The sequence below is a fragment of the Macaca thibetana genome, chromosome X (assembly GCF_024542745.1).
Source record: "Macaca thibetana thibetana isolate TM-01 chromosome X, ASM2454274v1, whole genome shotgun sequence".
Taxonomy (NCBI): Eukaryota; Metazoa; Chordata; class Mammalia; order Primates; family Cercopithecidae; genus Macaca; species Macaca thibetana.
The window spans coordinates 64584872-64598116 of NC_065598.1; the positions used below are offsets into that span (position 1 = coordinate 64584872).

The 13245-nt window shown below is 37.6% G+C and overlaps 1 protein-coding gene across 3 annotated transcripts in view; it reads right to left on the bottom strand.

Moving 5' to 3' along the window:
- The window catches only part of OPHN1 (oligophrenin 1), a 376301-nt gene that overhangs the window by 90357 nt on the left and 272699 nt on the right, over positions 1-13245 (bottom strand). The gene's annotated exons all lie outside the window — the stretch shown is intronic.

The window sequence follows — 13245 nt, forward strand, 5'->3', positions numbered from 1 at the left end:
AGGCTGAGGCAGGAGAATCACTTGAACCCGGGAGGCAGAGGTTGCAGTGAGCCAAGATCGTGCCATGGCACTCCAGCCTGGGTGACAGAGTGAGACTGTCTCAAAAAAATAAAAAATAAATAAAAATAAATAAAAAATTGCTTGTTCTACAGAAGATCATTAATGCTTTGTGACCATATAAGTTGCAATAGTGTATTGTTTTTATGTGTAGGTTTTATTGTTAAATACAGGGACTGTTTCCAGGCACAGAATATGAATCGTAAGTTAGGATGGACATTAGCTGTGATTATGATAATATAGCAAAGGTCTGTGGTCGTAGATCTACAAATATGTGGTGAGAAATTAGAACTGGAGATGAGCCATTGACACACGGACTCTGCCTAAGCGTGTTAGAAAAATACTTTGACTCCAAGCCTTAAAATACTCACACGGAGTCGGCGCTCACCTCATTCACACAATCACAGAGCTCCCTGGACATTGAACCTCTAAAGGGAAAAGGTCTTCCCTGGAGCAGAAGGATCAGGGTTTGCTTGGGAGCATAACAGGTAAGCTCAGAGCTGGGCCTGGGCCTCGGCCAGGGCCAGGCCCCGGCAGCACTGCTACTTGGGAGGAGCCACTTCACCTTTGTATTAGTTATTAAAAATAGAATTTGGATCCTTTGGTCAGGTTCTCCCAAATTCATTTGAGGTGTCCACGGTCAACTGCTTGAGCTGTTTTGGCAACCCCCTGCCCGAAGTCACATATAGGCTGTTCTTAACCTTGTTTCCAAGACTGAGGAACAGAAAGTAGCCTCTGTTTTGAGCAGGTAGAAGTATACATTTATTTTTCACTGTGACTTGCTCAGGACCATATTTTACAAAATGCCTTGTTTCCTTTATTGTTTCTGGAAAGGAAAAGTTCTGTTTATATTCTTTTAGTTTGAATATAGAATAGTTTTTTAAATCAGGGCTTATTTTGAAAAAATCTGAGTTTAATTCAAATGCATGACAATACCTTACAAAGTAAGGTGTTACTCAGAGACAGTTATTCAGATCAGATGGCTTAGAGAAATTTCTGGAATACTCATGTTTGAAGATTCCTTATTAATGAATGTCTTTAACTTAAATCTAACCAAAAACTGCAACATCATTCTTTGTACATTTTCATTATATAGTGTTAACAAGCTTAGTTGCAAACAAATAAAAATACTTAAGCTATTTGTTTACTTTGCCTTCTTAAAAAAATAAACAATAAGGAAGCCAGTGAAAGTAAAGTGGAATAAAGAAGGGAGAGTATTAAAAATCATGAGATAGAGAGAGAGAATAGGGTATTGGACGGGGGAGCGGAGGCTATTATATAGGGCTTTTGGGCTATTGGAAGGACTTTTGCTTTTACTTTGAGTGAAATGAGAAACCACTGGTGAGTTTTAAACAGAGGAATGGTCTGCTCTGACTTGACCTGAATACAGAAGAACAGTCTAGCTGCTGTGTAGACAATAGTAAGAGTGTAACAGGGATAGCAAAGAAAAGAGACACATAAAAGGTCTATTGCAATAACATGGAACAAAAATGGCTGTGGCTTAAATTTTAGTAAAACTGGTGGAAGTGACTAGAAGTGGTCAGATTACATATATAATTTGAAAGAAGAGCCTACGGAATTTGTTGATAGATTAGATGTCAAAAATCATACATGACTAAAGTTTTTAGTCTGAGGGAGTAGAAGAAACTGAAATGGAGAAGCTTATGGATGGAGTAGGCTTGGAGGGAAAGATCAATAGTTCATTTTGGACATGAACTATTTGGAAATGTCTTTGGAACTGTCTAATAGACGGTTTGAAAATGTCTAATAGACATTCATTGAAGGTTTCAAATAAGAAATTACATACGTAAGTCTGAAGGTCAAGGGAGAGATCTGAGCTGGAGAAATAAATCTGAATCTTTCCTTCCTTTAACAAATATGTACTGAGTGTCATTCCTAAGTCACGTGTTGTGCTGGAATCTGTGCTGTCCAATAGGGCAACTACTAGCTACATATGGTACTTCAAATTTAAATTAAATATTATTAAATACAAAGTTACTTATTCTAACTAGCCATATTTCAAAAGCTCATAGCCACATGTGCCTGGTGCTTCCCAATATTGGACAGAGTATATAAGGAGCATTTCCATCAGCACAGAAAGTTCTCTTAGACTGTGCTATGTTGGGTTCTATGGGCCAAGATATATGTGTGTGTGTGTGTGTGTGTGTGTGTATGTGTGTGTGTGTGCGTGTATATATATATAAAACAAAGAAGCAGTGGCAAGTATAACAAGTCAGTCACAATTTTAGTAGTAAGAATGGTTTAAGATCATAGATACGAGTATCAAAATATCTTTTTTTTTTTTTTGAGATGGAGTCTCGCACTGTCACCCAGGCTGGAGTGCAGTGGCACGATCTCGGCTCACTGCAAGCTCCGCCTCCCAAGTTCACGCCATTCTCCTGCCTCAGCCTCCCTTCTCCTGCCTCAGCCTCCCGAGTAGCTGGGACTACAGGCGCCCACCACCACGCCCGGCTAATTTTTTGTATTTTAAGTAGAGACGGGGTTTCACCATGTTAGCCAGGATGGTCTCGGTCTCCTGACCTCGTGATCCACACGCCTCGGCCTCCCAAAGTGCTGGGATTACAGGCATGAGCCACCACGCCTGGCCTAGTGTCAAAATATCTAAATTCAAATTCGGGGTCTACTTTTTGAAATTTACTTAAATTTTTTGCCTTACTTTCTTCATCTGTAAAATGGAATAATAATAAAACCTAACTCATAAACATGATGTGAGGTTTAAATAAGCAAAAAATTACAACGCGCTTGTTATAAACCGTGGCATATAGTATCAGTGGTATGTTTTTGTGTTGAGATTAAACCACAGTGACAAATTTGTTGGTTATAATATTTTGAATAAGAAATTCAAATATGTGTAAAAATATTTTTGCTGTACATAAAGTTCTTGAATACTATATGTACTATGAATATGAGGAAGTGCATATGGGAGGAGTGATAAAATATGAGGCAGGATGGGCCAAAATGTTACAGTGACTTCTGCATTTGCCAGGACCAACTCTGCCAATTTCCACTGTATTGACAAAACATAACAGCAATCATTCATACAGTGAATGGTTATAGGTAATATTAAATGAGCCTGTATCAACAAAAACATGAGTTAAATCATAGGAAAGGAAATACAAGGGGTTGATTTATGAAGAGCATTTTATGTGTCTGCTTTGGCAACACATATATATATATATATATATAAAGAGCACCTAAGAATCTGAACTTGCATTTACTTACTTGAAAAAGCCTGGGTAAAGACATGTTGGGCTTGTGGCCCATCTGCCAACTCTAGTCAACAATATGGGGACCTTAGAAGATATGGATTAACAAATCTATATCTATCTCTATCCCCATATATAATACACAATAATAAATGTAATTATTTTTCTGAAAACCTGAAAAAACAATGACTCCTATCTCAAAATCAAGTATTTCTGGCCCAACCTGACACTGATGGATAAAATATATTAGCCAAGAGAAAAATGAAATCATCAGAGAGGGCTGAGAAAGTTTCTTGGGCTCTGACTAAAGGCTCTTTGAAGTTAGACCTTCCTAAGCACATTCCATTTAAACTACTCCATGAACTAAACCTGCTACTAGTTTCATTAAGACTAGAACTGACATCTTGTAAAGGATTACTATAATTATATATTGTTTGGCTAGTTGGGCATGTATGTATGTGTATGTGTGTATATGAGTGAAATAGTTGTGCATTAGAAAACTTAGTATTCTTTAATTCCCTGGTGTCACATCTGTAGAAGTTACATTGATTTATTAAATTAGAAAGGATATGAGTACCATTTTATTAATGACCTAATCTCTTCTTCCCCGTGCATAGGCCTACCACCTCTCAAGTGCAGTATACAAAGGTATACTTTTCCATGAATGCCTTCTATGTCAGATCTAAGGAGGAGACACACACACAATATTATTCTTTTTCACAGAGAAAATGATGACAAAAATGATGTCCAGATCATCATGGGTCACACCATGGGGTCCTAATTTTGAAAGTATCTATCTCATATTGATTAAAATACCGAGAACCTTGGTCAGATCCCAAGGACAAATCATATAACAACATGAGGTTGATGGGCATGTCTACACAGTCCCCAGGCATGCTGATAATCAATTCACTTCCTGTTTGTTGGTAGCTGACTGATAGCCTCAACTCTCCATAGATGTGTTAAGTGGAAACCAGCATAAATTACATGATCTTCACATCACTCAGTTGGAAGAGAGGTTGTAACAGGAATACTATTTAGCTTTGACTTTGAAAATGCATGTGGTGTGTATCTATGGGCACATACACATGTATATTTCAAGGAAGAGGGGTACAGAAACAAAAAGGCAATGTGATACATGAGTTTGCTAACAAGAAATCCAGATAGACACTAAATCCTGTTTATAAAATAGTAGTGTGATGAAAAGCATAAAACAGCTTAACAACACAAGTTCATTTATTGTATGACTATATGGCCTGCTACATATTGCCACACAGACTACTCATTGTACAGCACCATAAAAAGGATCATTCAAAAGCCTACAAGATAAACAGTGAACCCTGGTGTAGAACAATATGGCAGCCCTGGCTATACCATACAAGACAATGGAGAAATAAAAATAAAATACCATAATAATGTACACCGAATACCTACTCAAAGACAGATACTGTTCAAAATGCTCTACACACATTGAATTTGGTTATTCCTCACAACAGTACTATGAATTACATGCTACTATGATCCACAATCTACAAATAAGGAGAAATGCAGTGAGCTTGACATGACTTGCCCAAGGTCATACAGCTACTAAGTTGTGGAGCTGGGAGACAAACCCAGATAGTCTGACTATAGAGCCCATGTACTTAAAAACTATGTTGTAAACAAAACAAAACAAACAAATGAAAAATAACCAGGCACTTACCTGGCTTATCTGTAAAATTAAAACTGAATACCACCTCTAAAGTATTTTTGCCAAAAAATTAAACTTACAACTGATTAAGCCTCTAGACCAAAATACCAATGTACAGGAAAAACAGTCACCAGACTATATTTGGTAACAGAATCAGAAGAATCCGGGATAATTCTACAGAATAAACAGCCCAGTTAATTCCACAAATAAATGGGAAAAAAAAAAAGTGAGGGGAGAGCTATAGATTAAAAGGGGCTTGAGACTGAACAAAATGCAATGTGTGGACCTTGTTTGGATCCTGATTCAAACAACCAAACTGTAAAACAAAATAAAATAAATCATTGAAAAAATTTAAATGTAATGATATGAAGAAATTATTTTTGCTTTTTAGTGTGAAAATGGTATTATGGTATATGTTTTTTAAAAGAGGCACTATCTTTTAGGTATGACATCTGAAATCCACTTCAAAATAATCCAAGAAAGTGGGTGGGAGTAGAGCTCAACAAGATTGGTTATTTTTTGATAATTGTTGGAGCAAGATGATGGATACCAGGAGGTTCTTTATATTGTCCTCTTCCATATACATTTTAGATTTTACATAATAAAAAGTTATTTAAAAAAATACTGGAGTTACAGAAACTGGTAACTATGGTTGCCTCCTGGGATGGCAATGGGGTGGCTGGGAGCCAGGTGTAAAAAGTAGACTTTCTTTTTACTGTTTATCTTTTGTACTTTTTAAATTTTTTGCTAAGTACATTTATAATCTATACAAAATTAATTAAATTTACAAACAAATGCAAAGTTCAATGTGGGCAAGGCCCTACCAAGAGAGTGCATGTTGGCTACCTGCAGTCCACTGGGGAGTTGGTTATAGATTCCAGTAGAGAACGCTAAGAAAACAGGTAGGGGACTAAGAAATCTCTAACCAGATAACCAGACACCAACCTCTTAAGAGTAACTTAACATAAGAAATGAAATAACAGCTTCACTGTAGGCTTGAGCAAGTGCCAGCTGACACACATTCCCAGTGGAATCTTCCCTGGAGCTGTATCAAATAAACACTGAGTAAAGAGGGAAACTAAACCCTAAGGCAACTCCATTTAGATTTGCTATACATAATTCATTGAAAAGTTTGACAAAACAGATGCAACGTATTGGATTCAGGCAGTATGAAGAAAACCTCTGAGAAGTAAATGATGAAGGCATGAAGGAGGCAAACCACCTTCAGGTAGTCAACCGAAACTGGTACTATACCCATATAGGGTCACTGGATACAGAGTCCTAAATGATCACCCAGAATGGCTCCTTCCTTATGTAACATGGAAACATTAAGAAATCTAGACACCACAGGAACAACAGAATGATCTGGCCTATGATTGGGCCATTTTATAATGCTAACAGTTAACACTATTTTAGAAGAGTCTATAATCAGAAAAGCAAAGACTATGTACAATTTTGTTCATCTTTCTCTCCAGCAGTTACCACAATTCTTAGCACACAATACATATCCAATAAAGATTTAACTGAAAGACTCAAGAGAGGCCAGCATAAGCAGAACCACTTGCAGGCCAGCATGAAGCAACCTGGTGAGGGTGATACAGAATGGCTGGGCTCCCGGACAAACCCCACCCTCAAGCCTGGAACCTCGGCCATAAGTGAAAACAGCTGACCCCTGAAGGGCTGGGCTCCCGGCTAAACCTCACCCTCAAGCCTGGAACCTTGGCCCTAAGTGAAAACAGCTGACCCTATTTTTCCACCCAAATAATTGCCTTTTTTGCCTACCCCGCCCCCTATCCAGTGCCCATAAAAAACAGATCAGCTGGCAGGGAAAAAAAAAGAGCAACACAAGCAGCTGATGTAAGTGGTTGGGGATGCAAGCTGCTGAGCCTCAGGGACACATGTGGCTGAGCATCGAAGACTACTGATAGATGCAGCTAGCTTCAGACAGTGAGGCTTCAGGGAAAATCACCTTCTTCCCACACCATCCCCTTTCCAGTTTCCCATCCTGCTGAAAGCCACTTTTATCGCCCAATAAATCCTCTGCAGACACTACCCTTCAAATAGTTTGTGTGACCTGATTCTTCCTCGATACCAAACAAGAACTTGGGCATCAAAAAGGGCAGGTGCAGGAGCCTGTCACTCTGACCCTTTACTGGGCTGCTAACACTTGGCCATCCACAGACTGCAGGCTGGGTGAAATGAGCCACTCCAGTTCCTGTCCACAAAGGGGGTAAAGCTCAAGGGAACAAATCCCATCTCAAGGGCAGAGAAGAGAAGGACTACATGCAAACAAAACTGATGTGTGTGAAGGTTACCAGTCAGACTTCGTAAACTTTCTTAAGCCTCAGCTACTTCAAATCTAAGATGCCTTTAATTATAAGTCCCATCATTATCATTTTTATAATACTAAGGAAAAAATTCACCAATTATACTGTGAGATACCATGAAGTATAAGATGAATCCCAATTTAAGAGATGTTAAAATGTGGAAAAGTTTATCTTAGAATCAATGAAATGTGATGTTTATGTTCACTTAGGCAGGCTCTTCCCAACTAGGTCTATAGTACCTTGGCCACAAGATATAAACTTTAAGTTGTTTTAAGAAGTTTCATAAATCACAAGATATTTAAGATATAGTACAAGTCTTTTTGAATCAGCTATTACCTGAAGTTTGATAAAGAACAATGAAGTCATATGGTGCCATAAAAATACAATTTTTAGAGTTGCAAGGATTGTTTCATTTTAATAAAGTGTAAATTCTATTTCAAAAGAGAGAGAAAGTGAAAGAGAGAGAGACAGAGAAAGAGAGGTCAAAGGCTGAGATTTATGAGATTGGATGCCCCAAAAGAAACCAGAAGTGCACTCTGGCTGGGAAAGTAAAAGCCAAAAGAGGGAGAGAAGATCAAGATGGTGACAGTTTAATAGCAGAAAAGATGGTGATGCTAATTAAAAAAGAAAGAAGAAAGAAAGAGAGAGAGAGAGAGAGAGAAAGGAAGAAAGAAATAAGCCAGAGAGGCAAGAGCCAAGATGGGAAGAGTCACAAATGACAGGGAGTTGCCCCTGTGTCTGGACAGTACTGGAAATGATGTTCACAACTGGGTCCCCTGGCAAACAGACTTCAAGTCCCACCATCATCACATGCCGTTAATTCTCCCACATAGTTGCTCGAATGTTGATTAAACATCTACTCAGATGACTGAAACCTAAGAGTGCCTAGTCCATGTTTTAGATGGAATTAACAAAGGACAAAAGCAGAAATATTTCAGTCTGCATGACCCTGGGAAATTACGAGCATGCTCACATAGGTGTTATATAAATCTAAAAGACAAAGAATAATTCAGTCTTAAAGAACATACAGTGTAGTGTAGGAGACAGACTAAAAATAAAACATTACAATATAGTGAGATAGGGACAACTACGTAATTACTAGTTAAAAAGAATAAGACTTTTTTTCCCAGCTGGCTTTATGTTGGGATAGGATGGATATTCTATTAGAATAAACAGCATCATTATTGTGGAAGCTTATGAAATCAAATCTTCAGATAACTTATCAATGTCTGCTTGATAATTTGTGATGAACTACCAGTTATTGAGGAATGAAATTATTGTGAAAAATATGGATCTGGCAATCACTCTAAATAGGACTCCTCAAATAAAATCTATTATTTTATACATTTCCCTATTCTCTGCTTTTGCTTGACTTAACCTCTGGGATGTTGACACAGGTGACTAGGGATTATTTGCGACAATATGGAGAATATCTCAGACATGGTATGTGTGTGAAAGGTTTGCTAGGATAGGTTGCTGTCAGCACTCGAATTGTGGCTATGCTTTATTTTATTTAATTATAATCTATGATAAAATTCAATCTATAAAGAATAAGTGGTCAAATGGAAATTGCATAGCTTAAAAAACCTGGATGAGAGTTAGGTACTACTACTGGTATATATTCTCCTGCAAGGATCTTTTTGTCATATCTGATTGAAATTGCTCAGTTTCTACAAATTTGATTTCATTATTTGTAGCCCCTTATCTTCTATTTTAAGACTCCTATAGAACAAGCTTTTTATTTGAGTTCCTGTATCCTGGATTCAGACTTGAAAAACCTCTTTTGCTAAAGAAACATGGGCTCTTCAGGAGGATTCTGGAAGCCCCAAGGGCACTTCAGATAACAAAAACATACATTAATTCTCTTTGGAGTCATGCCCCATCTCTGACAAGTAACCTGACTGCAGGGAGAAACTGCCCAATGTCAGGCCTCAGTACAAACGTTTTAAAAAACATGTTGCTGTTTAATGATTTACTAAATATAAAACCAACAACCTCCATACAGGGTTAGGAGGTCAGAAAAGAAATTTTCCAATTAGTTACAGAGATAAGCTCCCTAGAACTTTGAAGCTACACTTGGTGGTGAAGGCATAAGAGTTGAAGATGTCCAGGAGAGGAAAAATGTTTTTACGTTTTTGACACCAAGAGACAGCAAAATGAAATCAAATTTCTTCATCTTTGGGAAACGAGTACCTTGGGGATGACAAAGGCCCATCCACAGCTGTTAATGGGGCTAAGTGAGGAGACAGTGACTACTACAACTGATAACATGACTCACTATGCCTAGAATGCCTGTACAGTGTGGTTTATGTTGAATACCTGCATTCCTTCTGGGGGTCTGGTATTTTCATATGTGCTGGACAGAGGTTGCCTTCATAACTAGCCCCCAATAAACCTTTGCCAATTAATAATTTAATAATATCCCCCAGTAGACAACACTTCATACGTGCTGTCACAAGCAATACTGGAGGAATTTTGTACATCCTGAGTGACTCCACTAGAGGACTCCTGGAAGCTTGTGTCTGGTTTCCTCTGAACATCGCTCTATGTGCCTTTTCCCGTTGCTAATTTTGCTTTGTATCCTTTGACTGTAATAAATCACAGCCATGAGTAACAATATTTGCTGAGTCCTGTGAGTCCTTTTAACAAATTACCAAACCGGGAGGTTATCTTGAAGACCCTCAACGCACATGGGAAAGACATTTCAGGACTTGTTCAGGAAGAGCTACAATTTTCTTTTCTTTTTTTGAGACGGGATCTCATTCTGTCAACCAGTCTGGAGAGCAGTGGCATGATCGCAGCTCACTGAAGCCTTGACCTCCTGTGCTTAAGCAATCCTCCCACCTCAGCCTCCCAAGTAGCTGAGAGCCTCCCAAGTACAGGAGAATGCCACCATGCCTGGTTAATTTTTTTTTTTTTTTTTTTTTTTTTTGTAGAGACCAGGTTGTGCCATGCTGCCCAGTCTGGTCTCAAACTCCTGGGCTCAAGTGATCCTCTCACCTTAGCCTCCCCAAGTGCTGGGATTATCGGCCATGATTTCCTTTTTAATCTTTTGGTAACTCAACTGACTAGGCCATGTTGTACCATAAAGGGTAGCAGTGATAGACAGTGAAGGACTAAGAACAACACTGAAAAGACAATAGCACAGAAAATAAGAATTAAGTATAAAGAAGGTTTGCATAGTCACATAAATAAGTTTCAGTTGAGAAAAGGAACCATGGTTGGAATTTAGACATTAACATTTATGAAAAAAAGTAAAAAGAAAACATTGGGAACTTAGAAATCAAATTATATTAATGTAAGAAGTAAAAACTTAGGGAACACAGGGTGAAACTGCAAGTTAATAAATCATAAACTCAGAATTTTGAAAGTTTCCCTCTGCCACTGCAGTGTCTAAAGCTGCCTTTGGAATAACAGCACATTCCACCAGAAACCATGTAAAATTATATCCTCTGAAAAGAATAATGGCATTCATTTATTTATTAACTCAACACAAATTTATTTAGTAGCCATCCTGTGCCAAGCCCTGTTTCAAGGTGCTAAGGATACAGAAGTAAACAAAACAAAACCTCCACCCTTCATAAAGCTCAATATATGGATCATTTCATGACTCGTAACTAAATGAGTTTGAGGTCAACAGAAAAGTGTGCCATCCTTGATCTTGGCACAAGAAAAACAACAATTGTGGGACATCATATTATTAGAAATGTACAATGCTTTGCAGATTTTCCAGGACAGTATTAAGGAAAGTCTTCGATGATGAGTAGAAATGGTAAATTGAATTATGAAATAATTAGATCTAATAAGAACAAGCTGACACTGTACAAAACTCTGAGAAACCTCAGAGGGAACAGAAAGATACTAAGAGGAATGCTAGATAACAAGGTCATAAAAAAGTAATTATAATATATGTACATTGTCAAGAAGTTATGCCTGATTTTGTAAACAGAAATAAAGAAATGATATAGGTTGAAGAAAACCAGCTTACATCTTGGTTATCATTCATATCACCTATCACAAACTGTTATTGCATTGAAAACCTCCAAATATATGGGTAGTAGATTCCAACTTGTTGACACAAAGACATCATTTTCTACAAAGCTGATATCCTTAGAATGCTTGCATGCAAGAACAGCAGAGGTTGTTCAAAATGATGGCATCTGAGTCAAATTAAGTCTGCAGATATGTTTTGATTGCCTTGCATACTAATGTTTTTTATTTGTAGAGTATTTCAAATATAAAGACAAAAAGGTGGGGGAAAGCAAACACCCATGTACTAATCATATCTTAATATGCTGTATTTCCATCAGATTCTTTTTATAAAGAAATTAAATATTGTAATCAAGTCCTCTCTGGACCCACATCCTTCCCTCTCCAGAGATAACCACTATCATAAATTCAATCTTTATCATTCAAATACATGCACATACCCATGAACGCATTATTTGGCAAGTCTTTACATTTAATTCAAATGGCAATAAAATATATGAATCCTTCTACAGCTTACTTTGTTTAGTCAAATTATGTTTTGATACTTATACATGTTTGATATATCTTCTTTTAGTTCGGGGGTTGGCAAATTTACCACCACTGGGCCAAAATAGGCCTTTACCTGTTTTTGTAAATATTACTGGAACACACCATTTTCATTAGCTTATTGACTATGGCTGCTTCTATATTACAACTGCAGAACTGAGTACTTGTAACAGATACCATACAGACCTCAAAGTCCAAACTATTTACTATCTGACGCTTTACAGAAAAAAATTGTCAACTCCTATAATAGTTTATTCATTAAATGGCATCGTATTTTAAAAATCAGAAGTAACTGCTAACATTGAAAAATTAGTTTTCACACAAATATCTGGATTCCAAACGTTTCTTGAAAAATCAGAAGCTCTGGCAGCATAAAGTCCACATTCTAGTAAGGCTAGTGTGTGGAAATTGAGACATGGCTGCCCTCTTTAGGCAGAATATATGCTCTACAGATCACCACAGTCCTTAACCAGCTTAAGTGATTCATTCACTTGCCTGTCCTGTGGAAGCCTGTGATATCCACCAGTTTTCCTTTTGCTGTGTTAATAATATAAATATTAGTTAATTAGTGAAATAACTGGACTACAACAAGTGAATCCTTATCAGGAATAGAATAAAAAGAAAGACCAAACAATATACCAACATTATCTGAGAACCTGACTTTGTACTTTATTTTATATAAATCTGGCCAAGAGTTAACTTGTATACTCTGGGATACGGATTAATACATCTCACCCTCATCCCAAATTTAAAAGTATCCTGGCTCCACCTGACCGTGATAAAACAGATTACCCAGGACCCGATAATTAGGTCAGCAGAGGGGCCTAAGAAAGCTTCTTGAAACTTTCTATAAAAGGGCCTTGATATTGAGAGTTCTTGGGATTAATCTACTTGCCATGCCATAAATGGAAATGATATTCCTCTTTACAAAGACCTCAGATGCTTGCCATAGAAAGATTATGCTTACCTCAAACTATCTTTGCAGGGGTGCGTGTGTGTGTCTGTGTGTGTACACAAAGGCAAACATGTTCACAAGCAGGCATGCATCCACACACAAGTCTGTGTACATATATGTGCATATGGTAAATGAAAACTGGAATACTGTATGATTAAAAACAGAAATTTTATGTTCATTAGTACTTATCCTAAGATCTCCACAAGACCTCATATTTCTACAAAATATATTTAAGATGACCGAAAGAACATGAGTAACATGTTAGAACTGCAAGACCCCTTCACCCTCCAAGCCCATGCCTGTCCACTCAGGATAAGTAAGCTACAACTGTTTCAAGGGTGTTGTGGGAGAGGTCTTTCTTCATAAATGTCCTCCCTAACTAGATCTACTCTAACAGTGGGAATTAGAAAGGATGTCATTCGAGGAGATGCCCAAGTTGGCAGAAATCAACTC